Source organism: Scophthalmus maximus, chromosome 1 (assembly GCF_022379125.1).
Source record: "Scophthalmus maximus strain ysfricsl-2021 chromosome 1, ASM2237912v1, whole genome shotgun sequence".
NCBI classification, from domain to species: Eukaryota; Metazoa; Chordata; class Actinopteri; order Pleuronectiformes; family Scophthalmidae; genus Scophthalmus; species Scophthalmus maximus.
The window spans coordinates 23,199,719-23,227,010 of record NC_061515.1 but is presented as its reverse complement, the minus strand read 5'-3'; the positions used below and the strand labels follow the sequence as shown (position 1 = coordinate 23,227,010).

At 44.5% G+C, this 27,292-nt stretch overlaps 1 protein-coding gene across 5 annotated transcripts in view; it reads left to right on the top strand.

Annotated features, from left to right (window-relative positions):
* The window catches only part of LOC118304077 (microtubule-associated protein 2), a 55,829-nt gene that overhangs the window by 12,123 nt on the left and 16,414 nt on the right, over positions 1-27,292 (top strand). For all 5 annotated transcript variants that reach the window (XM_035629640.2, XM_035629636.2, XM_035629639.2 and 2 more), the window contains exons 2-3: positions 9,222-9,342; positions 17,839-17,901. The gene's annotated coding sequence lies outside the window, so the exon portion shown is untranslated. The remainder of the gene's footprint in view (positions 1-9,221; positions 9,343-17,838; positions 17,902-27,292) is intronic.

The window sequence follows — 27,292 nt, the reverse complement described above, 5'->3', positions numbered from 1 at the left end:
GAGTTGCGACATCCTCCTTCAGCGCAGCAAAAGACCTCTGCACCCCCCCTCCCTCCCTCCCAACGCCCGTCCCCGATGACTTCCAGAAACTTCCGCTCCTCAGCGACATGTGCGTCCTCTCCCCTCCGAGCTTGAATGCCTCAGCAACTCAACAGGCTTCATCCTCGGCATCTCGCACCTCTCTGAGGAGAATCCAAACATCTGGGCTGACGTAGCATTCAACCAATGGTCTCGCTTCTTGTAGCTGTCCTTCCAACAGCTGGAAATAGCAAATCGCTGCAGTTTTATTGATCGTGGGGGTATAATTCTTTTATTATTCCGGGGATTATTTTTTTTTGTGTATGTGATATTTTATCACATTATCCATTGTGCTTTTTTCTTCGCCTTGTTATTCTTGTTGACATTTTGCAGAAAACCAGAATATGTAAGGGTTAGAGGATATGCTTATTGTTTCGGGCATTATATGGCAAAGGAAAGGCATCTGAATTACATTGCTATAATTTGGTTAAATTTGGGATTATGGTTTAAAAAGAAAGCAATCTGGAGCTGTTGCTCTATGACAGGACGACAGCTGGACACGCTGCACACCCATCCACCGTCCCAAGCCCTTAATTTACCGACCAGTCATATCCACATCTGTCTGATTGTTCATGAACCAAAGCTGCCAAAAGTAGAAAGAATGAAAATTAAGTTAAAAATGTGGTTTAACAGCAGGGATTTCTTTCCCCCTTCCCACCACAGTTCTCTGCTGCCCCTTGATTTGGGTTCCCTTATTTACCCAAACCAGCACCTATCCAGAGACATTCACCTGTGTCTGCTGTGACAGTTTTCGCCAGGCTGGTCTCCAGCCGTCCTCCATCTGCTGGAGCTCCAGTACTCTCTCCGCCACGGCGTCTTACGACCGGTGCCCAGATCGCCGCGCTCCCCGTGTAGGTGCTAATTTAGGGCAGATGGCGTGTGGAAGGAAAAAGGGCTTGGAAACAGGAACATGCCAGCCGCAAATTATAAGCGTTTACCTTTCCTCGCTGTTCCCCTGCCCTTTCCATGAGCCGCATTATTAATATCGAAAAGACTCAAAGCAAATGTCATACACTAAGGTGAGGCAATAATTGAAATTAGTTTTCAGCATTTTCGCTTTGTTCCATCACTTTATTCTCATTTGGCTTTTTGTGTCTGTGCACTGTGCGGGCGTGGGCGCAGCATCTGTGATCTTTTAGATTCTCTCTTGCATTTGATGACTTATTTGTTGTTTTTTATTCGCTTTTGCCGCATTCAGACACCCTGCAGGTACAGACACGGATTACAGAGGCCAACGGAGCAAGACAGCTTCTTAAATTATTGGTTTTTAAATAAAGATTTTCAAACAAACTGTCTACCGTCAGTGCCCAAAAACTTCACAGAACACAACGCTGTCAAATCACACAAACACAAACATGATGCCCTTACTTTTATTATTAGCTAACTTACTTTGATACAATCAATGAATTGTTTTTAATTCACCAATCAAAGTTTTGCGCAGTTTTCTGTGCAGACTAGAGAGTAAAAAGCATGATTTTCCATCGAGTTGTACGGGATCTTGCACAGTAGCCTGCGTTTGAGCACAGCCCAGGGTGTAGGGACGACTTCAAAGCCCACGGCTACACCCTGTGGTTAGTGTTAAGCCACACACACACGCACGCGCGCGTGCGCGCGCACACACACACACACACACACACACACACCCTGGCAGACAGCTTTATATATACAAATCTTTCAAAAATCAAATTCAGAAATATTCTATTCTCCTCTTGGATGGATATAAATATATCATGCTGTATATACAAAGCATCACTCTGTATTCTAAGACGGGCCCTCAGACAGGCATACATTTATTTAAGTCCATAAAAGCAGTTGACCTGCCGTCTTACCCCTGAATTTTTTCCCATCAGTCTTGGCATCAGCCCACCCTCCCTCCTGCTGTAAAACACAGCCTCTCCACTTCCTGTCTCTTCCTTTCTTCTCAAATCTCGTGTCCATTTTAAAACGGGCCTCTCGGAGGCATATTTCACATTTGAGGAATTTCCTGTGTTCTGCTTATATCAGAGGGATATCAGTCCAAGAGTAGCACACACACACACACACGCAGCCAGCCCATCTTTAGCCTGTGAGTGTGGGAGTGTGTGTGGTGTGTTATCGTTTTTTAATCTCTGCTGCAAAGCGAATTTCGGTACTATAAAGTACTGAACTGAACAGTTTTTTATGTATATGCATGCACGCATACACGTGCATACATATGTGAGTTACTTTCCATCCATCAGAATCCATACTTGAATCCAGTGGTGGTCCAGCTGGCGTCAGTTGGGAGTTGCTGTCACACTATCTTAACAAACGGGCAATAAAGGAAATCTACGCTCTCACTTGATCATACTCTGAAGCGCCTCAGATCATAAGCGGCTGATTTGATATGTCGTTGAGAAATCTGTTTCCTTTCTCTAAAACATTCACAGGTCTGAGTTCATTTGGTCTGTCATTGTGTTGTGACTGTGGGAAAGGTGGAGAGTCACTTTCATGCCATTAATCATCCGCTGCCTGTACTCAAATAATTAATTATTCACTTTGAACACCCAAATTCTATTAGGGTTTTTTCTTAAAAAAAAAAGCGCAGGATGCAATTGGTTTGACACTTGTAGCTGCAGGGATGGTAGTTTGATGAAATAAAGTCGCAGTGCACAATGACCACACGTCTCCTCTCACAGGTGAATGAAGCAGCTTAGCCGGGATATTATTTATTGTACTGAAGGACGACAGAACGAGCGGAAGCAACAAACGGACTGAAGTTACTTTAAATCCAGTTTCTCGAGCGGTGATGTGATTGCGCAGAGCACTTGCTCCCGAGCTTTTTGTCTTGTGAAAAATGAAGATAGGTCTTGAGTGAAACAAAGAGAGGCTTGCTTTCTGTATATCAGCTGTCTTGAAGTCTGTAGACTGGAGCCATAAAGTTGCACACAGCGCGAGCATTCAATGAGGAGATTGAGAATAGCAGCTAATTGAATGAAGTCACATGCAGGGGGAAAAACAATGAAATATGAACTTTATTGACCACATAGTCACACAGCTCAGCTAAGTTGAAAGTAAATGAATTTAAATGTGATTTTTTGTTTTGGTTTTTGTGTTGTGCAATGTTTGTTCCGTGTTTTTGGGGGAGTTTGACGAGAGCCGCCGATCGGGCAGAGGCATGAGCGCATGGGCCCTGGACAGGGAGTAAAGCTGTGGCTTTGGTGTGAGTCACGCTGTCGTGTCTGTGTGCAGAGGGCTCTGGGCGGATGGAGAGGATCAGCTCCCGTGTCTGATCTGCACAGACTCACCTTTGACCTCCGACACCGGCTTCCCGACGTCAAGCAACAGCCAGAGTAAATGCTCAGAGAGGGTTGAAAAAGAAAATATGGTTAACGGGTAAAAGAATAGAGCAAAGAAGCTTCTTCTGACTCACTGGATCAAATTTTTTGCCTCATTGACCTGTACAATGTGCTGCACAATTAATACAAACAAAGAGAAGTACAAGAATAAAATTAAATTAGATGAAATAAGATATAATTAAATTATTGGATTTTTTCTTTTAAAAAAGGGAGGGGGTTGAAACCCTGAGAAAACAAGTCTGGTTGCTTCAGTTTAACCTCAAGTGTGGAGGGGGAACACTTAATTGCAAATGGTAAAGTGTTCCAAAGCTTTAAAGCAGCTACAAAAAATGCACGATTCCCTCTACACGCTAGCCTTGACCGAAGGAAGGCCAGGAGCATCTGGTCAGAGGAGCTGAGAGTTCCAGGGGTTGAAAGGGGGCTGAGACGCTCAGCTATGAATCGAAGGGCCTGGGCATATAAAACATTAAAAACAAATAGAAGAGTAATAGAAGTATCTTAAACCGAATCCTGTACTTTATTGGAAGCCATTGCAAAGATGTAAGTACAGGTGAGATGCTGTCTCTCTCTCTTGTAATTGTAATTTGCCATCCAGGCTTTTACTACCTGGAGACAGTGAAGGACGGTCATAATATTATACAGTAATAACAGTTGTAATAATCACCGTGCTCTGAGGGGAGATATAGCCTAGTGTCGTCTGCGTAGCAATGGTAAGAATGAACATAAATAACATGAATAACCTTCACTGATGAAATTATGTGATAGCTATATTGTTGACTTTGCTACCTGAGCCCGAGAGAGATGAGCGGCTACCAACCTTTAAACCGACAGCCAGATCAGAGCGGATTTTGGTAATTAGATTTCCGTTCTCTCAAATCTAATTTAACTGTTTTATTTCAGGCAAACAACGAAAACAAGCAGATGCCGCTAAATGTGTTTTCGGCCATTTTGAGGCAGTTGTTGTGGAAAACTGGACCGTCGGCCTTGCGCTGGAAGGAGATTTCTCCTGTGATCCTGGCGATGCTGCAGTGGGGACCCAGTCCTCAGGCATAAACGTGCGTCTGCCAGTGCGGGAGATTACTGGGTCCATGTCTGGGTGAAAGTATTAACACGGCACCGACTGTGGGGCTTACAGTTAAACGCATACAGTGGTCGTGGCCTGAATTGATGGATAGATAGATAGATGTACTTTATTGATCCCAAACTGAGACGTTTTCTTTTTTAATAACAAAAGAAAGAAAAAACAGTTTAGGTCATTTTTTGTCAAAACTTAATCGGACAAAAAAGTGGCATCATGGACTTCACCAGGGAGTTACAAACTAAAGGCTCTTGGAGTTGCATTATGGGGAATGTAGTGTTTTGACCCTCCCCAGGGAATTAAATCGGTGAGGGTCTATATAAATGTCAGAAAATAGTGACTGATGCCCATTACTGGTCCTCGGAGCCTGAGCAGATGCCTGCGTATTTCCCTTGGATTGGTCCAACAAGCGGTTTGAAATCACAAGATGCTCAATATCGATTGAAGTCCTCGCATTTGAGAAATTTTGCAATGAAATTGCAATCACCACTGTGAATGCCTGTGGGGATTTTTCATTCATCCAGGTCATAGTCATCCACAAGGGTGTCGAATCGAGCGCAGCTGGACTTGGTTGTAGTCTCTTCAAGACATTCCACCTTCATCCAAGAGGCTTCTTCAGTTCTGACTAATTGATGCTCCAGACTGTTTCAATGACGGAAGCTGTTGTAACGAGGTCGCTAGAGTCATCGGCGTCGTGGTCACAAGAAGAGAAGGTGAAACGTCTTCGAGAAACTACAACCAAAGTCCAGCTGCTCCTGATTCAACACCCTTGTGGATGACTGCAATGAGTGACTGGTGAGTATGTTGGCCCGGAAGACAGATCCCACTGATTTAACCTGTTGACATCTGTGGTTTGAGAGAGAGAGACGATTTAGACGTTAGTGTTAAGATCATCTTTCCCCTCCCATTTCCCTTTTTTTCTCAACTTCCACACAGCCAATGTTCCCTTTTTTTGTCTCAAAGCATCTACTCAGCTGCTCTTTCCTGAAGCACAGCAGTTCACTTTGCGCGGCGGCTCGTAAAAACAGAGCTGGAACCACAGCGACAACGACACCGGCGTTCAGCGACGCAGAACCCGCTGCCGTGTTCTCCTCCAGCACCTGCAACGGATTTGCCCTTGTGCTTGTGTTTCTGCTGCATTTTGAAAAAAAAGGCTTGAGTCATGCTTTTCAGGGAAGGAAATATCAGGTCTGATGATGGGTTACAGCTTTTTGGACACGGTGATGCACCAAAAGCTAAATTAATTCCAGTATGAGTCAGCACCTGATTTTTTTTCTTTTTTTCCCTGCAGAAGCAGGTGGTGCTTATGTTGCTATCGTTCACACTGCAGCCTCTTGCAGCCCTGTGTTTATGTGTTCATCTTCTTTGACATAAGTGATGAAGAATGGCCAGGTAAGAGACAGATGTAGGAGGAGGGATGGTGATATTTGAAATAGCATTATATGTGTCTTACAGGCGTCATTCTTGTTGTTGTGGTGGATTCGTGGATGGGTTTTATGGGTTTGACACCTAAAACATTGGAGTCGGAGACGGGATCTCTCAAACGACTTATCAAACAGCACCTGCTCCAGATGCAGAAATACCCCGACCAGCGATGACATTTTTCCATCTAAATCTGGATGAAGGGGTACGGGGCAGATAACACCCTTGGGCCACGATGATCCAGTCGGCTAATCCCGATCAAAGTGAGCTGGCCGTGCCCCAATCTCACATCCCCACCTCCAATGCAGCAATGAGATTGACCTACCTTTAAATTTGGGATTAGACGCAAAGGTTTTATTTTGTGCCATTGGAATTCATCCCCGGGGATAACCACATGCACCCATTTGATTGAATAAAGGTAATAAATCTGATGCTTGTGGGATATAAATTTTCGTATTGGAAGTAGAAGAAGTTTTGCTGACACTATGGCTGCAGAGCTAAAAATATTGACACTATAAAGTAAAAGAAAATCCTTAAATATCCTTAAAAGAGCGAATCAAAACAATAATTCAGTGACTTTTAAAAAACTCTTTGTCCAGCTGTAGTTTGGTGTATTGTAAAAAAAGGTTTTCTTTTTATTGTTCAACATTTGAAAATATATATACATAATATATCTGGACACATTGACTCTTGACCCTTGCGTGGCCCGTTTGCACCTGCCTAACAAGGTTGTGTCTGCCGTTTAATTGTCCATATGTCCTGGGACAAACGTGGGGTCAACAAAATAATAATGTGTAATCTTGCGACGGCGAGTTCAGCCAGCCGGCGTGTCTGTTGACGGTACGGTTGTGGCGGATTGGCGTTAGCGCCACCGGCATCTGCTTTTCTGGATTCTGAAGGGAGATTAGATGTTGCCGGGCGTGCTCGCCAGCTCTGCTGCTCTAATGCAGACATCGGCCTCTAATCAGCGCTGGCAAAAGGCCTCCCCAAAGGCGGCTGGCGTTGACAGGACTGTCTGCGCCTTGTCGAGCTTCGACTCCCTCCGTGAGTTCTCTCTTTCCTCTTTCCTCTCCTCCCGACCTCACCTCTTACCTCTTTTTCGCTCTCTTTCGTGCTGCCCGTCAAAAGTGACACTGCGCCCATTGGTTTGTCAGGAGCACCCAAACCCTTCCGGCAAAATGATCTTCGCGATTCAGTTCGACTTGATTATTTTATTTTATTCTACTGTAATTTTCAGTGTCTCACTGGCTTTCTTTAAACCTTCTCCAGCCCCCGCCGATGACGGGCTGATTACAGTCCTACACGGAGGGCTCTTTGCTACCCCTCCTGAAATACGACAAGCTAATGATGGGACTGGGGAGGAGATGTGATGTGGGATGGAAGGAGCAGTCCTGGCTCCCTCTCCTCCTCCTAATTTTTTTTTTTAAGTGGTTTCGGAAAACCGTATGACTGTGTCCTTTATGATTCAGTCCCACAACATCCTCAGTGGTCTCTCTGAGGTCTGGCGATCATGTCAGGGAGTTTCTCTTGACATCAGTACGGTCATATTGGTTTTGCTTTTGTGGCTTAATTTATATACTACTTAAAGGATATGTCATGATTTTTTTTTTCTCCCTACATCTATGTTATTGCAATACTTACATGCTAAATTTATGGAAGGTCGGACTGGTTTTAAAGAGCAGAAAGTGACGAGCTTAAATACGCTAACGCGAGCCACAGAGTCGAGTGGCCCCTTTTACACACAAGTAGTCACGTGATCCATTGTCAATATAATAATGTCGATTATAGCCACTTAAACACTCGCAGCACATTGCTCTCCCCTACGCAATTCGGCTGGGGCCAAGTCCTCTTATGAAACCACATAAGCAATGTTAAAGAAAAGTGATGAAAAAAAAATCCGGGATCCACCTCTTGGTCCGTATCAGGCCAAAATTGAAGGGGTTCTTTCTTGGCCCATTTCATGGTTCTTCCATCAATTTTTTCCGTCAAATTTATCTTGTAGTTTTTGCGCAATTCTGCTGACACACAAACGAACCAATCAATACACACACAAACAGAGGTAACAATGGAATGTGTTATGCGTATAGATATTGGCCGATTCTGGCTCGAGCCTTGTCTTGAATGGATGACCGACATTTAAAATGGAAGGAGCTCAAACATGGTCCATGAAAACAAAGAGAAGGGATTTTGTGCCAAAAAAGGCCAAAAACACTGGAAGATGGATAGTCACTTGATGTCCCTCTTAGAGTAAAGGAGGGATAATTATAGTGACAGATTTCGCTGCACTCATTCATTAATTTCTGTCATCCACTCAGCTCACAATTCCTGTATTTTTTTACCCACCATCTCTAGTAAAGCGGGTGGTGGATAGCAAATGGGAGCCTATGTGAGCCCCTCAAACACAGAAATATTTGATTTCGTCTGATTCAGGATTTGGTTTTCCTCGGCTTGTCTGGCCTTTTGCAGTCTCTCCTTCTTCCCCCCCCCCCCCCCCCCCCCCCCCCTCCCCTCCCTGTGTGTCTCTCACCTCTTCCCCCTCCTCGTTCCCCCCCCCTCGCTCGCCTTTGTTTCTGTGCTGCTGCTGCTGCAGTGGGCCATGCCTGCAAATGAGCACCCGGGACAGAGCAATTATTCAGCACGGAGCAAACCCCGCACCCCCTTCCTTTTTATACAGTATTCACACACGTGTGGACTCATGCTGCACTCGCTCTCCCGTCCAAAGGTTTTCCGAGCATTCATTCAACGTCTTGGAGCGAGAGAACAGGGTTTTTTTTAAGAATGAGATAAACACAGAGGAGAATGAAATACGCTTGTGGAATAATTTCTTGGATGGAGATGATCTTTTATCCCGGGAAAACGCAATTCCCCCAGGGGGCGGATGAGCTTCGTATCCCTTTCAAACATGAATTAATGGTGACACACAACCATACACACACACACACACACACACACACACACATATCTTGTGTGCCCAGACATGGCAAAACCCTTCCCCCCCACCCCCATTTCCACTTACACCACCCCTCTCCCAATGCAGTGCAGACACTGGCTTGGTTGCAGAGTGTGTGTGTGTGTGTGTGTGCGTGTGTGTGTTTATGTGGTGAGGTGGGGGTAGACCTCTGTGAGGCAGCATCCCGGCTGACTGGCTGTGTGGATGTGTTTTTGAGGGAGTGTGTGAGGTGCTGCAGTTAGCTCGCCGGCAAAAAAGAAAAGGAAAAAAAAAAGTGTCAGCCAATTCTGTCAGTGCGGCGATGCCCCAGTGGCTCCTGTTCGCACTTCATTTCTTTCCTGTCTCATCTTTTCCTCCCCCCCGTCCTTCTCCGCAGGAGCCGCTGCCGTGCCTCCTCCCCCCCTTCCACCTCCACCACCACCACCACCAGCACCACCACCACCACCTTGTGCCATCTTTGCAGACAAAAAGCTGGAATAACCGCCTCACCCCACCAGGTAAGATGTTATCATTTTTTACCTTTTTTTGGTGACAGCAACTGGGGGCAAAGTGCCATCTCTTGCTCACTGTTTCTAAACCTATATCCGCGTCTCCCTGCTTCGCATCCGTTTGCTCCGTTTTGCTGGCACAGATTCTTATTAATGAGGATTATTTGCCGCCGACATATTTAGGCGACGGTGTGAAACAGCTGACGTTGTGATACGCCCGAGGCTGCTTCTGTGTTTTCCGATGACCTTTAGTCTCAGTGACGCGGATCGTCTAGACGTGATTAATTCAGCCGGCAGCAGAGCACAGGTCACCCTGGGTTTGATGTGCGGGAAGACGAGTGTTCACCGTGACGAATCAAACCCTGATCTCAAGTGATTTTTTTTTGTGTCCTGTGGAACAAAAACACAATATCCATTGGAAACAATGGCAGCTGTGATTATGTCAAGAGGCTGAGGCCTTGCGATTGGCATGCGGCCGTCGGCGGTTTGCCACTCGTAGCCAACAGATTGTTGGTGGTTTCTCTGTGGGAGTGACACTGAGCCGAGCGAGACCGCGGGACACAGTACTCTGCCTGTCGGCGTCGGCAGAGCTGGCTGTCACGAGTTTTGCTGATGGCTTGGCCAGGGAGGGGTTTTTTGGAGTTGACGGGTGGCTTTTTTTTTCTGACACGAGCAGGTGGTGATGTAGTGATGAGATGCCAAATCTAACTTTTGATATCTCATGTTTTTCCCACTCCTCATGCCCTCCCCCTTTTTTCTTATCTTCCTCTCTCTGTCAGTCTAACACCCGTTAGTCTTTTGTTTTCGAGTCTCACCTAGGACGGGGGTCAAGACAGTAGCCTACACCTGGCTTTATCTGTACCACCAATTGATATTTTGTCGCTAGAAGACCAGACCAGTTCATCTGTTGTTTTCTGAATTGATCCTATCGGCAGTTTCCGGTTAGCTGAGCAGATGTTACGTCGGCAAACGTGAGCTCACTTCATAATGTCACACACGGGAGTCGCTGTGCTCTGGCCTGAATGTCTAAAGATCCGGATTAACACGATCAACAAAACGCTGATGTGACCTTATTAAAAGTATAACCGAAGGATTATTTCCTGTCTGCCGTATCTGTGACTATGTTCTAGACGTCACCTGGGTGTCACATCCACAGCGACACGCCCCCCCTCCGTCCCCGTCCCTGTTTCACCCATCTCTCTGTCTCTCTTCGTCTGCGTGCGCGGTTGCTGGGCAGCTCTCGGGGCGAGCTGTCTTTTCCAGGGAACCAACGGGATGACACGCCATGGCGTAGGAGGGGAGGACGAGGGGACGAACGCGCCCTCTCCTTGCCCTTTTTCGTGACGTCACAGATGGAGTCCTGCCCCCCCCAAGTCATCCTTGACCTCCTGCTTGTCCCCTTATCGCCGCATCCCTCTTCCAGTTCCGCCAGGCTCATGCCCTCGCTAGGAAGTTTCATGTTTACTTGCGTCGAGGCTTCTGTATTTGTGTTGGATAACCAACTGTTCCTGCGCTCGCAGTGGAAAACCAGTGGGAGAGGGGGACATTGTTTTGAACTAAACATATACTCCCTGCTTCCAACTGCTTTTTGTCAGCAGGGTCATTTAATTGTAGTAGAGAATGTCGGTGTTGCAGGAAGTGTGAGAGGAGAGGGCACTGTTGCAATAGTTTTTCCTCCTACGCACTTCCATACATGCATAAACTGTAGTTAGTTTAATCCTATAATGCACCTTTAGTTCATAATCTGCATAATGGGAATTATTGGATCTGGTATTTCAGGATATCATGGCTTCTATGCGGTCCATTTTATTTATTCTCCTCAAGATTTGTGCCCCAAACTTCTTAAAAGTCAATAAAAGATTCCCGCATTTTCCCTGTAATTAGTTTTTGGTTGAAATTTTGTTTTTCGTGTTTGCATGTGAGTATCGTTATTCCTTACGTTCAGGAGTGTACCTGAACAAAGACTGTTGCTAAAGAATCTGAACCTTGAGTTGTGAATATTTTGTCTGACGCTTGTTCGCAAGGTCAAGAATGTTCAAATTCCTTCCCACTTAAGTCATACTTCATCTCCCTGTGTCTTGTAGCGGCTTGTAAATTATCCGACCTTCGCGTGGTGCATTTAAAACTAAAGGGCTGAGCTCAGTGTGCGACGCACTGCAGGTGCTCTTCAGAGGCAAACTGTGGTAAAGGGAGCAGCTGAGGAAACGCTGCCCCTCGACTTCGACAGGACGCCCTTGAGTGTCTGTCGACAAGCGATATGAGGCTGGATGTCAAAGGGATGACGAAGATGAGGTGAGCCACGGAGGCAGAGGCGGCCGAAATAGAACCGACAAGCATGGGCTGTGCGGCTGACTCGTGTTTTGAAAGGAAATCGTGATGATGCTGCACGACATAAAATACCTTGGGGGCCGGGGGGGGGGTTCCTAAAGAGGTGAGCATTCTTTCAGCGTGTCCACAAAGCACTCTGACTGCTTTTGGTATTCGAAATATCAGAAGAAGGATTGAATAACCTGTACCGTGTTTACAAATCGAACACAATTTAAAGGATTAAAATCCCATTTAAGATTGACGGACCATCACCTTTCCACACTCTTAAGGATTTTAACACCGCATGTTAATGGACTTAACTGTATTGTACAGCTCATTGATTTGGGACTTAAATTGCAACTTGAATTGAAGGGAGGGCGCAATTAATTTCGGTGAAGAAAAACGTCCACCATTGTCGATGGCGACCAGTCTCTTCTCACTGCGGTTAATTCGTTTTGAGACTGGAAAAAGATGGAATTCTCACTTGCATTAAGCTATGAAATATAACAATGGAAAATGACAAGCGTCCAGAACATTCGCATCTCAAGGTGTCATACGTCGAGATGTGATTGCAAAACGAGAAGAAAATGCAACTGGTTCTCTCACTCACATCACGTGTTGCAGAAACACAGCAAGATTTACTGAACCTAAAAAAAAAAGAAGACCATGCTGTACATTTTTAGCGTACTTGCACTCTTTGCCTCCAGGTACCAGTTTGGACCGCCCTGTCCGAACATGTTGATTGATGAATATGATTGTGTTACTCCGTGGGGCCTTTCAGGAACCCATACACCCAGGATGTATTTGTATATAGACTCCCCTCTCCCCTCTTTACGTGCAGCTGTTGCCTTGGAGGCACAGAGACCTGCACCTGGCCCTGCCTGGTGCTTTTTATAACGCAGCGAGACGAGGCGCTGCTCGCATTTGTTTAAGCTTGTAGGTTATGTGAAGGGTTTTTGGTTTTTTTTGCATCTGCGGTATGAGCCGTACAGTAATGTGTGTCGGTCCATGGTCTTCTCCACTCGTGGCCTCTGCTTGGTGAGCTGCTGTCAGGGATCTATTCTCGTATAAAACGTCAGGTCATCGTTTCCCTTCAGATCTGGATGCCATTCTTCTCCGCCTGAGCTATCCTACCCTCACACTCACACACACACACACACACACACACACACACACACACACACACACACACACATATACACACACACACACACACACACATGACTAAACAATAAATAATCAAAATGTTCTGAATATTTTCCATTCCCAGATTATTATTATTCTTTTTATTGTGTACTGTACAAAGGAAAAAAAGTCTTTAGGGCTCAAGTTGGCACAGCACTATAATCAACCGCCATGCCAATGCAGTTCAGGAGGCTTGTAATAATATTTGGCATCATAATTCTCCTGTGGTAAAGACACCATACATACAGTCTGTATCCCAACATCCATTTTTTGCCCAGGGGACCTGTTGCATGTTACTCCCCTCTTATCCCATGTTTCCTTGGCTTTAATCTTTGTTTTTTATCATTAATAAATAATTAATGATTTATTTTAATAAATAAACAAACAATTTTAACTTCTTCCTCATGTCTTCCTTTACCACAGATTCCAAAATATTAAGCTATTTAGCTTTGGTATAGTCTTATTTCTGTCTTCCCTAATGCAGCGTGTGTCAGACAGTCTGAATTATCAAAGATTTTTTCCAGACAAACTCGGTCATGGTTTATTTCACCTTTCCCCATGACAGATTTGCATATTTGTTAATATAAGACCTGCAGGTTGTCTTCTATTAGATACATTATGAGAGGAAGTTTGCTCATTAGACCCTCTCTGCACAAAGTGTGGAAGTGGAGAAACACATCCTCCCTTCTCTCTTGACACCTGTAAGGTTGACAGGGACAGCCTGCGGAATAAAGGAGTTTCAGGGCTGCACAGAGTCGTGGTTCGAAAAGTGAATCGCAGACGCAATCACTAACCGGCGATGAAAAGATAATGAGGAGCCATGAAACGCTTAACGCCAAGTCTGACATGCTTATCAAAACACCTATGATGCGGAAGGACAATAAAGGAGTGTCTAATATAAATATGAATGATAACTCAGTTTTATCGATTGCAGCTAAAGTTGTTTTCTTTAGTTCTATTTTGAGCGTTATCTGTCATAGCACATTGGATGCGTCACAGACGTACACACACACACACTTGAATGTCCTTCATCATGACCGCAGCGTCTCCTCTTTGATGTGTTAAACGTGCATGTGTGTTTGTGTGGAGGCGTGTGCCGGCCCTGAGGGGGTTGTGCACGCGTTTGTTTGTGTTTGCCTGTGGGGAGAAGGAGGCCGTCTGGTCCGTCTGAATTATAGATGAGGAAAAGGGGGAGAAGCCGAGACCCTCAGACGTGAACCTCTGTCAAATTTACAGGCCGCACCCCAACGTCCGACCTAAACGCCACCACGGTCCGGACAAACCACTGCGGCTTCAGCAGCCACGTTGTCGCCGTAAATCATCCCATTCCCTGGCGTTAGTTTCCCTTTTACACACACCTCTTTCATTTTTATTTCAGTGAAACCAGTGTGTGGGGGGGTGTTTAATTTCACTTCAGTGTCCCCATGAGACCCCAAGTGACACTTTAAAAGTACAGTTGAATTTCTTCGAAACGCAATCGTACTTCCTTTTTTGAGCATTTCGCATGAGGCAGCAGGAGTTCTGCTGACAACTAAACCTCTTGGTGACATAACCCCCGACGGCCTTATTTGTTTTCCTCAGGGAACTGGGACTAAATTCGAGGCCTTTGTAATGCTGGAAATTCCTGTTCATCTGCGTGTTAGGTAATGTACATAACTTCTGTTTAGATAAGGCAAAAAAACAACCAACAACAGTTAAATACAAAAGTGTCTCAGAAAGATAATGTTCAAAGATACAGGAAATGCTCGACAGTGCTTCATCTATTAGTTTAAATGTCAGGGACCGAGTTGAGTTGGTGTTGAAGTTACACTATTGGTCAGCCGGCTTAGTCTTGGGCCGACTTTAAAAAGGTGTGACGTGACGTCACATTTTCCTTTGCACAATCATTAGAACAGGAACATGTTGAAAACCCCTCAAAAATAATTCTCACATATGCCTCGAAGTGGCTTTGTTTAACCAGAATTCGATCCAACTCCAAGAATATTGGGCTGTCATTTCTTCTTTTCTTTTGTCTTTCACTCCTTCCTTTTTACCGCAGCTCGCTCTCCCTCGGCCTTCGATTATGGTGCCAGGCGAGTTTTTAAGTACCATAAATCAATGCAGAACCGATGAGGAATTATGACTTTCCCCTTCTCGTTCATAATGTGAAGATTGATGCGATTCTTCTAACTGTTTCTTTGTTAATGCACTCTGAAGGCTGCGCATGATTGAGTTTGGATAATCAAAGTCCCGCAGGATGATGCGATGTCCGGTAATGCAGCAAGTAATAATTCTGATAATATCTTTCTGTCGTATCCCCTTCATCTCCTCTGGTGGCTCATTTTCGGCATCGTTCGGCGAGGTTTATCGTTTTACAGCGCCGTGCCGAGATTAGGATTCATTTTTTCTGTTTGCCTCGTCTCTGATGATGAAGTCAAATCTGTGGATTAGGTCATCTTCTGACCTCGTTGCCCTCCTTCCTCTGTCCTCGACTCTTCCCTTCATTCTCTCCATCTCTTCCCCTCCCTCCTTGCCTTCCGTTTGACCCATTTGGCCTAGCTCCACCCGGGAGGAACATGCGGGTCAAACAAACAAAGCAAATGCATATAGTAAAGCGTGTTCCTTCTTTCCAGGGACTGTGAGATGAATCGCTGGTTTGTTCAACCTCTCTTTGTGCCTTCCATTAAATCGACCAATAAGACGCGCCGGGTGGTCATTGTCGGTGACTGATCAGCTTGTGGGAAACCACAAACTACCTGTAGAAGCTGTAATTAATGAGTTTGGAGATAAGATATTGTGTGCATATTTTTGCGGCTGAGCTTTGACTACACCCCTCTCTCTATTCCTCCACCTTTCTCTCCCTCTCTCCTCATCCCTTTTCTTTTCCTGGCCGAGCTACCCCTGCTGGCCAACCGTGCAGTCCTTCCCCCAGAAGAGACATTACTTCCTGTGCGACCTTCTTTTCCTTATTTTCTCTATTTCTGCGTCTCACTGTTTTCTCTCTCCCCTCCCTTCTTCCAAAATATCAACTCTTTTCCCCCTCAGAATAATTTATGCCTTAATGTCTCCTCCTCTCTGTTTGCAGGCGGATAACAATTCAAAAGATTTAAAAAAAAAGAACGGTTGGAGAAACACTCCATTGTTTTGAAGCAGTTTCGGAGGCTTCCCGTTGTTTTTTTTTAATTCTATATTGTCTTTGAAACTAATTCTTCAGTCCTTCAAAATTAAAAACCCATATTAACAGTTGTTTTGCAAATTGAGGTCCACTTAAGGCAAACAACATGTTGTATGTTTTTTATTCCCATTTTTTTTTAGAAAGAATACACACCATCCCTGAACTAAAAAGAGCAAACTAGTGTGTTGTTCTTTTAATGTTTTAGTGGCATAACATTTAAAAGTTTAGCAGAAACATTCACTTATATCGACACAAGAAGTATATTCTGTCAACCCCAGTTTAAAATCCATATAATTCCTGCATAATTAAATCACTGAAAACTGAGTAAAACATAAGATATAATTTGATATCTTTAACAATTAGTATAGAACCCTTGAGTTTAATTTAAAACACATGTATCACTGCAACCATGTGTCACCAGCGTACATAGAAAAAACACCCTATGACCCAAGACAGCTGAACAGGACAACACCATAAACTGGTTCTGTGCAAATCAAACTTTTGTGGAAGTGAAAAGACCAAACGCTACAGTGATTACCCAAATCTAAGTTAAAATTAAGTTGTTGTCATCATAACCACTAGAACAATATCCCAAAATACAAAGAAAAGTTGCAGCAAACTTTTTCTTTCTTTAATGGAACACTACAAATAGTTGTCATTCCTCTCCCCCCCCCCCCCCCCCCCCCCCCCCCCCCAGGCCTCTCTTTCTCTGTCATCCAATAAATCAACCTCCTTCCTGTTTGGAGAATCTCTGCACAGCTCTCTTTGCATCCCCCTATCTCTTTCTTTTCGCTGGTCTTGGCACAAGAAGCCCCCCTGACGGTCCTTTCACACTGTTTTAATGTCAACAGGATGCTCTGTGTTCTACCTCCTTACGTGCAAATCTGTCTCCCTTCATGGACGCCTTAAGCCCCGACTCATCCCCTGGCTCAGCCCCATGCGGACCAATCCAGGAATCGGACAAATCTTAAAAACGGCTCACTCGTTGAGTCGGTCCAGTTGGCACCCAAAGGACATGTTCACTTGTAATCACTTGTTTATGGAAAGTCATCGCTTTTTTGGGGATTATTATCATCATGCTTTTTTCTTCTTTCCTCTCAAGATGTCCCCAGCTGCATTCGTGAACTTGGTTTTAACAGAAGCATCCATGAGTCATCTGAACATATGAAAAGTATCATGATTCTCTGTTCCCAGAAAAACGTTTGTTTTAGTAGATTTCTACTCTGTCATATCTCGCCATCTTTAACAAAATAATCTAAAAGATATAAAGAAAACTATACTATAAACTATTCAGAGGAGTATTGAATATGTGAGGGAAATAATTCATGTCAATACGAAACACAATTTTGCTACAATGCAGGAAGACACCAAAAAACATGTGCTCACGCCCACGCCTGAGCACACGCTCTGGACAGATGAGATTATTTTCGGCTTTGTTGCCATGTCCAGCCGATCAGCGGCGGCTTAAGAGCTACACGGCCACACTGAGGTCTGGATTAACGCTGCTGGCAGACTGTTGGTGACAGAACCGGGGGGTGCCAGGTCTGCGTGGGTTTTTTTTCCCAACAGAATTGGGCAACCGGTGTTTCCGAGGGTGGGATTTCTTTTGTCCGCTGGTCTGGGGTTAAACCTATTTTGCGCATTACAGAAATAATCTGTGTTTGAAATCAAAGCATGTTGTCCAACCCAGATCACTGACTCAAACTGACTCCAGATCAGCACTTACACACACACACACGGCGCCATAACACACACAAATGACGTTATCCACTGCCCGCATCACGCCAGGATCCAGAGAAACCTCCGCGTATTGGTTTCCTAACACGTCTCCTCTGTCCTCTCTCACCTCCTCCTGGCAGGTCTGAGCAGACACCCGGCACTCGTCCGTTTCATCCCTCAGTGAAGACAGATCTTCAAGTCAGGTAAGCTGGCTATAAAAAAAACATGAAGGCTCCATCCATGCTACACAGTGACAGTGTTAACATGCTTGCGGGTGTTTACATTTTGCAGCTTCACTTGAGCTTGTCGACTAATAAGCATTAAAAACAGTGGCAGTAAAATAACGATGCAATTATTGTTTTAAGGATCCTTCTCGTTTTGATATGCACACACCTGATGTTTGTGCACACACCTTGTCGAGGCTTTGGATAAATACTAAATATTTAACGGAGCGCTCGCACGGAAACGCCGCTCATTCACTTTGAATGGGGTGACGTCGCTCGCCCTGCAGAGCTGAACTTGTCAAGCCGCAGCGCAGGCACCAGCCAATCAAATCACGGCCATGCAAATACAGTATGACACCTAGCGTCAGAGTGACACTAGTGAGGGGAGGCAGCTGGTGAACCTGGTCTGTGTTCATCTGGTTGGGCAGTTTACTCCCTGTAGCATCGCATGGACAGCTTGCATGCCACATTAGCACGAAAGCCAGCTATGATGCGTCTCCCGAGCACGATAGGTTGTTGCCTTTATGGCGACCGCTCCTGCTCTGAGCGCCAGGCACACCCACCTTCAAGCGTTAAAGCGAAGCGGACATATTAGAGCAAAATAAAATTGCAATATTCCGTCACCATGCACAGCACCACGCTGCTTGCGAGGGCTTAAAAACTCCACATTGAATTGTACCCTTACTTTTTGCTCATTTTGCTTGAGTGCAGCTTTCAAACTGCGACGACTCACACTTGAATAACTTAAAAAAAACAAAAAAACACGGAGTTCTGGCCTGCTGCCAGCTGGTAAGCTCCTTCCACTCAAAATCCTCCCAGGACGTTTCACACTCACTTTTCCCATGACTCACGGGCCCGCCAGTCAGATCTAAGTGGCTGCATTCACCCAGATGATTGGCCTGGCTGTTTATGGATGTATAATAGAGACGGGGGGGGGCATGCCCACCATAACGTGGGAAGGGATAAGGGCCGATTGTTTGGGTTGATGTCATGCGAGATATTTTGCCCTCTCCCCCCCAAAAAGCAGTCATTAACTCCAGCCCCATGTGTTTTTCAGCTTTCGCTGCTTATATGACTTTGGGTTACATGACAGGAAATGACAAGACGGGACGAGAGGCTAAATGTAGATTTGGTGGATAAATGTTGTTTCAGAGAAGTCTTGTGTTTGTGTGTGCGTGTCTATATTTAGCTCATGTTAACAATGTGTGTGCTCCCATCCAGAGAGTTGTGGGTGTGTGGATGCAGTTGGGGGCGTCAGCTAGAGGGTGTGTTTGTTTATGTGCGTGCGGTTGGGATTTTTTTTAAGCATGTGTCGGTTGATGTGTGTAGTGTGTTTTGTGTGTGTGCGTGTGTGTGGAGGTGTGTATGGGCATGGGCCAGGAGATGCCTCAGCGATCGGCGGAGAAATAACACACAATTTCAAGTTTTCAAGTGCTGGAAAAGAAAAGCCTGAACTTGTTTCTGCAAATAGTGATTATTTACATTGATTATTCATTTGTTCTATAAAATTGCGAAAAGTGCCTATCACGTTTTTCCCAAATCCCAAGATCACATCTTCTGATTACTCTTCTTTTTTTTGTCTTAACCATCAGTTTATTTAAATGCGCAACAGAAAAAGCTGAAACATGTTCCTTATTGAGAATCAGGAACCATCAGATGTTGGCATTTTTGCTCAAAAATATGACTTAAACGATGATTGATTATTCTGCCAAAACCAATCAGTCGGCTAATCACTTTTAAAATGTCAATATTTCATCATCAGTGCCATGGATACATTGAAATACATGTATAGAAGATTTCATTGGAAGGAAAGTCTGAACCCCTCCACAGAACCGTTTTAACATATGATGATGGTTAACAGATTTTTTTCTTTATTACCCTATATTTCTTTCTTTGTTACCCTATTAACAAGATGACTCAAAAAATGTTAGGGACGAATTTGCACAAAAAAGTCAAGTAACGGGTGATTAAATTAGGATGAAGGATTCTTCACCGTTGTGAGGGGGATTATTTTTGTTGTTCAGTGTTTTTTTTGGTGATATTAGCGGCGAAAGAAAAGCTGGGAACCATCGTCCTTCTGCTTTGGAATGGGGTCGTTGTACAGTGTCCCACAAAGGATGACTCAACATTCTTTCATACTGTTTTGTGATGGAAGCACGGAATGCGTAAATAGGACCAACATCCATAGCAACGAGGCACTGACACGCGAAGATACCCCGCTCCCCATCAGCGCCATCAACAGCCCAACAAACAACCAGCTATCACCTTATCGATGAATTTAAATGGCTCGGCTACCATTTGTGTCAGCGCAGTTGCGACGGACCCCACCCCCCCGGGGCCATGCCCGCAGGATCTGGTGACCTATTTTTGCAGATCCATAACACGTTCAAGTCCATTCCTCTGCAGCCAGCATCCTCCCTACTCTCCCGACTGCCACCAGCCTGGCCCGTCCCTCCCTCCCACCCTTTGGTCTCATGTCGCCATGGGAACGATGACATCAGCGCGGGGTGGGGGCGCTGTGTGCCAGGAAACATCGACTCGTCTGATGTGGGTTGAGGCTGAAAGGTAAAAAGGCCAGGATGACACAGCAGTCAGTTTGACTTAAAATTTAACCTTAACTTTTCTCAAAGGAGAAACGGGCTTGATGTGCTGACAATAAAATATGCAGAAAGAAGTCATGTATCTTAATTTATCACAGCACATGCAGAAATTAGCAATAATAATTATCAATCAATAATTTAAATCTACTGTTTTTTTTTAATTATAATTTCCCATCATCATGTTTTTAATCTAGTGAAAAACTAGTGAACATAAATACGAATACATTGTAATGGTTCTTAATTTGATGACTAATTGGCGTATCAATCACTCCTGATGTGGTTGTGTATAATTTCTTGGACCTGTAATATTCCTAAAATTTTGGTCAATAGTAAGAGATTTTTTTGGCTGACAGCTGATTGGACGTGACGCTCAGCATCATGGTGGCATCATGGCAGTGGGGGAGATCGTCCTCGCCCATCAATAGCAGTGTTTCCTTCCACAAAGCAAAGTAGAAGTAGAAGTAGAAGAAGGGGTTTCCATTGGGACTATTTCTCAGGTTGAAAGTAGTTCCTATGAAAACACATTCGATTTATTTCATTCTAATAACATGTGTGACTTCAGACCCATCCTCCAGCCACCACAGTTGAGTCCAGCGAGTCTTCTGGTCAGTAGATTCTCGAAGGGAAGATCTGAAAACTGAGACTGTGTGGTGTACTGTAGAGGACCCTGTACGAGGACTCGGATGCCTTGAAGCACTCACATGTAGATACAGTATTCATGCAATAAACACACTTGAAAGGATAAGCCATACTGTCAATATGAAAATGCTGAAACTCCAGTTTTCCAATGTGTACACTTAAGACAAGACTTCCGGTGATGAGGAACATTGTGCCTGGCCTTTTCACCTCCGCCAAGGAGGTAATAAGATGAGATAAACTGAGATAAGTGTAATCAGGGGAGACGACTCTAGATACTACTTGATATTACATAGATCAAATGAGAAAAAAATACAAATAATTGGCAGATAAATCGATAATGCGACAAAATAGATAACAGAATTTGTCATTTAGTTGCAGCCCTGATGGAATTTAATTTGCAGTGACATGAAATAGTTGGTGGCCCAGTCTCAGTTTCTCGTGAGGTGGCGCGTCTCTCCTCACAGATGAACCCTGAACATTGATATGATCGGTGAAATTAAAGAAAAAATATATTTTTGGACCCCCCAACAGGCATTAGGGTGTTTGAGTTTTGTTAGAAATAATAGAATTGAATCATTAGCACACAAAATCTCAGTGCACCCATACTGCCTGCGTTACGGTACTTCGGCAGCTCTTATGAGAGGGAGTGTGTTTTTCTCTGTGTGTGTGCGCATGCCTCGCACGCCATGCTGGTGTTCACTGTATATACACTGTTCATTCACACTTCACTGGCAGCGCTCGTTATGCTCCAGTCCCCCGCATGTCTTGCTGAGTCAACAAAACATAATTCGCTCGTCCGCTGAGGAGGAGGTGGAGGAGGAGGAGGAGGAGGAAGCCACAGGATCCAGGGTTAATTGCAGGTCACGGCAACCTTGGCCCTCCTGCTGTCCTCCTCAGGGCTCGTGTTCAGTGTGCCACTTACCCATCATCCACTACATCGTACTGTACTGTGACTGTATTCATGACCCAAATCTAAATTATGCAGTGCTTCATTTTTGTATATTCCCATTTACATGCTACTAAACCGACCCTCCTCAAAGTGCATCATCCATCAATTGCTGTGCAGGTATTTTGCAACAGAACCACAGTTGTTCCAATTCATTTCACTATTGATTATTCTCTTGATTAAATGTAGTTGATAAAATTTCTTAGAATTGGTAATAAAATGCCAAAGTGACATCTCCAAATTTTTTTTTGGTTCAAATCAACAGTCTCAACTGAGTCTGAGAACCAGCAGAAATGCACACTTGAAAAGTCACAGTTAAAACACAGTTAAATGTATAAAGTATAAAATGCAGCAACATTAAATTAAACTAAATTAAGAGTTAATATTCTACTATAAATCAACACTTGAATGAGACCAAGCTGATGTAAACAAAGGTATTCACACACACGCTTACACACACACACACACACACACACACACCAAGGATTAAGGCCAGGTCGGCCCACAGAGAGTGGCTGCCATAGATTCCATCCTCCCTCTTAAATGGATGGTGACATTCCGATGTGAGCGGCGCTCAACGGAGGCATGATGGGTGACCCAGATTGGGGTGGGGCTGGTGGAAGGGAAGGGGGGGTGGCAGACAGGGAGGGAAGGTCGGATTAAGGATGGGGTGGGGTGGCGCCGGTAAAATAAAAGAGCGATGCTGGGGCTGGAAGGTAGAGTGAAGTGTGGCTGGGGTGGGGGTGTGAGACCAACCTAAAGGGTTGGGAGGGAGCGAAGGGAGCCCAGTGGAAGTCGAATGAGCCTCGGGCCGGCTCACCTTCTTTTCCGCTCTGTAAGATTTCACGCCGGCAGGTTCAGTCGAAGACATCAGTCCCAAGACATGATGGGATGTGACAGTTCTTTTTTGACTCCTGGTGCTGTTGATTTAACCCCGTCAAGATCAGGACTCAGTGACGGTTCAGTTGAGGTTCTGCAGCCTCTCTGAAAACGCTAATGCTCAAACATTATTTCACAGAAGGTTTAAACGTGTACTGTACACATTAAGAAGACTGTAGTCTTCCTGCCAATTCATACAAGTAAATATAAGATATAAGCCTGTGCGCATATTGTCATGTAGTTTTAGATTGTCTGTGTAATTTGCAGAGAAAATTAGATTTTTTATTTTTTTCTGACCATATTTTGATCTTGACCTTGATCTTTGACCACTCCAAAAGTGGATAATTTGAATAAACCCTCCAAAAAATGATCCCATCAAGTTTGGTGAAAATCCGGCTTTGCTTTGTTGAGCGCACACACACACACACACACACACACACACACACACACACACACACACAGGGTAAATATCCCTACTGGACTAACAGACTGACTCGTTTTCAGAAAATGGGGTTCTTTATAATGTACATAATGAAATACAGTCGAAGAGTCAAATGTTATTGTACTTTTAATACTTTAATACTTTACTTATTTTCTGCTAGAAAGATTTAGTAATAACACTTTTACTTTAGTCAGATTTTGGATGCAGGACAAATAAAACAATATCGTTTGGTGTTACAGACTATGTGCTGCTTTGGTGGAGCTTCTTTGGGTTATTAAGATTGGAGGACTGGAGGTTTCTTTTACCTGTGTCACTCTAAAGTTCCCCAGAGATCAGCTCTTGTCTGCAGGTAATTACCACATCAGTCTGTGACCGGGGGTTTCCTGCTCATAAAAGCGATATTTTTCGCTGTACTTCCCTTAAATAGCCATAAGGTAAATTTGCAGACTGACCCTAGACTGAACCCTATATTCGGATGAGAGTAGATTTGCTGTGGGAAAAAAACCCCACCCCATGTCTAATGTTTTCCTGCAGTGCAGAATATGTCTTATTCGGTCCGACAGCATCTTTAGGCTTTGTTGTGTCTAGAAACATGACCATTGTACAATTCATCCCATTCTGTCTAACACGACAAGACTGTAAAACAGCTAAAAGGAAGAGACGAGGCAGGGCGACGTCGGATCACATTAACAGCACTGGGGATGATGGGGTGTGACTGGAGGGTGGCCGTGCCCGGACATCAGGAGGAGAAATAAGCAATTTGGCAGCAAGTTCACCATTTAAAGTTATTAGAGTCCAAAAGTTGGAGAATACGCTACGTGAATGATTTATATGATATATGATATAGACCTGTAATTCACAATTCACAAGAGGTTACTCTTCCAGTTTGTAAAAGGAAATGAGAAAAATCTATTAATTTGTAAAAACAATGAAATTAAAATATAATTTTTAGATTGTGTCCACCAGAAATGGGCCCAACGCACCCAAATACATGCGTATACAGGACCCAATATTGGCACTCAGTGACATGTCCATGAGAATAACTTGATTATAACTAATTCAATAATCATCAAACAGTAATGGATAACCAAGGTGGTTTAAAAGTTTAGTAGACTAATGGATGAATAGATAAAATAGATGAGGGTTACTGAGCAAATACTAATGGACAGAAATTTACTAATTAAGCAGATGAAGAGTTCAAAGAATGCATTTACGGTTATATTATATGTCAGTAGGTATCCACAGTGGTGTTAAATAAAATCCAGTCAAACAATAGTGATGGGGCATGACCCAAGGAAGAACGCATTACATTTTGTCACGTATTCCGACAAAGGTGGCGGAGCCGGGATTATTTTTTTAACTTTCTCAGAGCACCAATTATATATCAATTCTTATAATAATGCTGATGATAAATGATAGGCTTGTATGAGAACAGTCCACGTCAGATTCAGCGAAAGCTTCTAAATTCAGCAAAATGTGGAAATGACCTGCGTAAACACGATGAAGGCCTCCCGTGCTTATTTGAGCTTACACGCACAAAGATAGCAGATTAGAATAATGACACGATAGAAGGCGGCGCTTCCTGCCCCATATGTGGTACATTCAGGAAAATGCCATCAAAGAGTGAAAAGAAGGACTTTTACGCGATAGAAGATAAAAGTTCTGCTTTCAAAGATCCACAAATTAGAATCTATACTGTTTAAGGGACAAACTAAAGGAGAGCTGTTAATGCTGAGTCACCTGTGGGTCACACTGTCACTAAAATAAAGAAGAAATGATTCCTTGTGAAAATGGCTTTAAAAAAAACCCCGTCAGGCCAAGGCAGGACAATCAGATGACTGCGAGGAAGGTCAATGGGAAGCTTCCATCACTAATATGGATGGAAAAAATAGTTGTTTTCTGCTGGTGGCTGTATCAGCAAATTGACCCCCCTCATTCATTCCAATATTATACAATATGCACAATGCAGAAATAAAAAAGTGTTGAGCAGTCTGCCACCATCCACCTGGTCTTCACTCTGACGCTCGCTGTGTGAACGCTTCTGTCTCGTCTGCGGGGTTCGACTACAGGCGTCATGAGCCACAGAATTCTGGGGGAAAAAATAGCGACAGTTAACAACTGACAGGTCAAGAGTCATGCACACTGGACCATCCTGCAGCACAAAGGAGCTGTGTGTTATCGGCCAATGACGTTCAGCGAGCACTCATATCGAATTGCGTTATGAATTGGACAGCAGACTAATTTCACGTGACTCCGACGCTGGAAAATCCCAAAATATGAGAACAAATTGGTGAATGCGACAAGTCGCCCCAGGTCAGTCGTACGCGCGACTTCAGAACAAAATCTGATCATACACGAGGCCCCAGTTTGCGAACATCAGAACAACAGGGTGTGGCACGACCCCAGAGCGGCAGCTGAAAGCGGGTCAATGAATGCAACTCTAAACCAGCATCAGCACAGCCCTCGCTGTCAGCGCACCGGTTTTCTTCCTTAGCAACAGCTGGGGACTATACAGACTGAGCCCTGGGCTGAGGTTTTGCTTTCCTCTCAGACAGTTTGGCCCAGTATCCTTTGAGTGTCAGTGGGTCTTTTTTTTTTCCTTCTTTCTTCCTCCTCCCTCTTCCACTTCCTCTCTCTCTCCGCTGATCCTCACATCTTCCCACTGCAGCAAACATTAGCCCACATCGCCGTGAGCCTGTCGCCACGCAGCGCTGCGGGGAAGGAGAGGGGAGAGACTTAGAGAGGGGATGCGAGGAGGGATGGGCTGAAAGAGAGAGGAGGAAGTGTAGGAGACGAATGAGGAGGGGTGGGTAATACCAAGTCACACTGGCTGACACCGGTATATTTCACATAGGCTAATACTGGGATTAATTGGAAAAGGAGGAGAGAAGAGAGAGAGAGAGAGAGAAAAAAAAGCAGCTTAAGCACGACAAAGGGATAAAGGACGTGGAAGGAGACTGTTGTTTGTTGTAATGAAATTAGATGCGGCCGCTTGATGATCATGATTGAGGGCCGCCCTGCCAATCGTGTTTAAAAAGCAACACTGTGTGTTTCCCTTGGAGGAGAAAAGGGCTGATGTCATGAAGGTCCGCGCTCGATCAGCATGTATGTCTAGTCGTGCATACTCGATAGGGGACGGAGCCTTTTGTTAGTGAAATTAAAAGGGGAGAGCTCGTGCGCTATAGTTTGGGCAGTGGTAATAATAATAATAATGTCTATAGGTGTGTGTGTGTGTGTGTGTGTGTGTCTCCCCTTTATTTTTGTCTGAATGGTGCAAGCCTGTCAAACCCATCTGCTGGACACCCCCCACCCCTCTTAGACCTTCTCTGGTTGCCATGGTAACACCCTCCCTATCCCTGGTGGTGAGGGGATGTGAAGGGTGTGTCCGCATTTTCCTTCCTTTTTCTTTCATGATTCCAGGTAACACTTCACAAGCTGCCCGTTGTCGTGCGAGTGCTACATTCGTTTTGTTGTTTCTTGGGGTTGACGCTTTGCTTTTTGCGTTCAATATTTAAAACTCACAGCGAGGGTTGAGCACAGACGGCTGTTGAATGTCACGCCACGTTGGCTCAAATCAAGCGCGTCGTCCGTCCCTGGGGGTCACGTGCACGGTGGACAGCGGTGAAATGTGACCAGTGAGATGCAGATATTTAGCCGGCCTCTCCTTCCTGCCTCAGCACATGGATGCTGAGACAAAGAGCTGAGCCGACAGAGGAGCAGTGTGGCTCCTAAACTCCCTCTAGTGTCTTGTTTGTGAAATTCAACATGTGTCAGAGGAAGCTTTACAGAGGACACCCTATTTATGTTGCACATGTTGGCTTGGCTTATCTCTTCTTCTTATCATTCATCTCAATTTCTACTTCC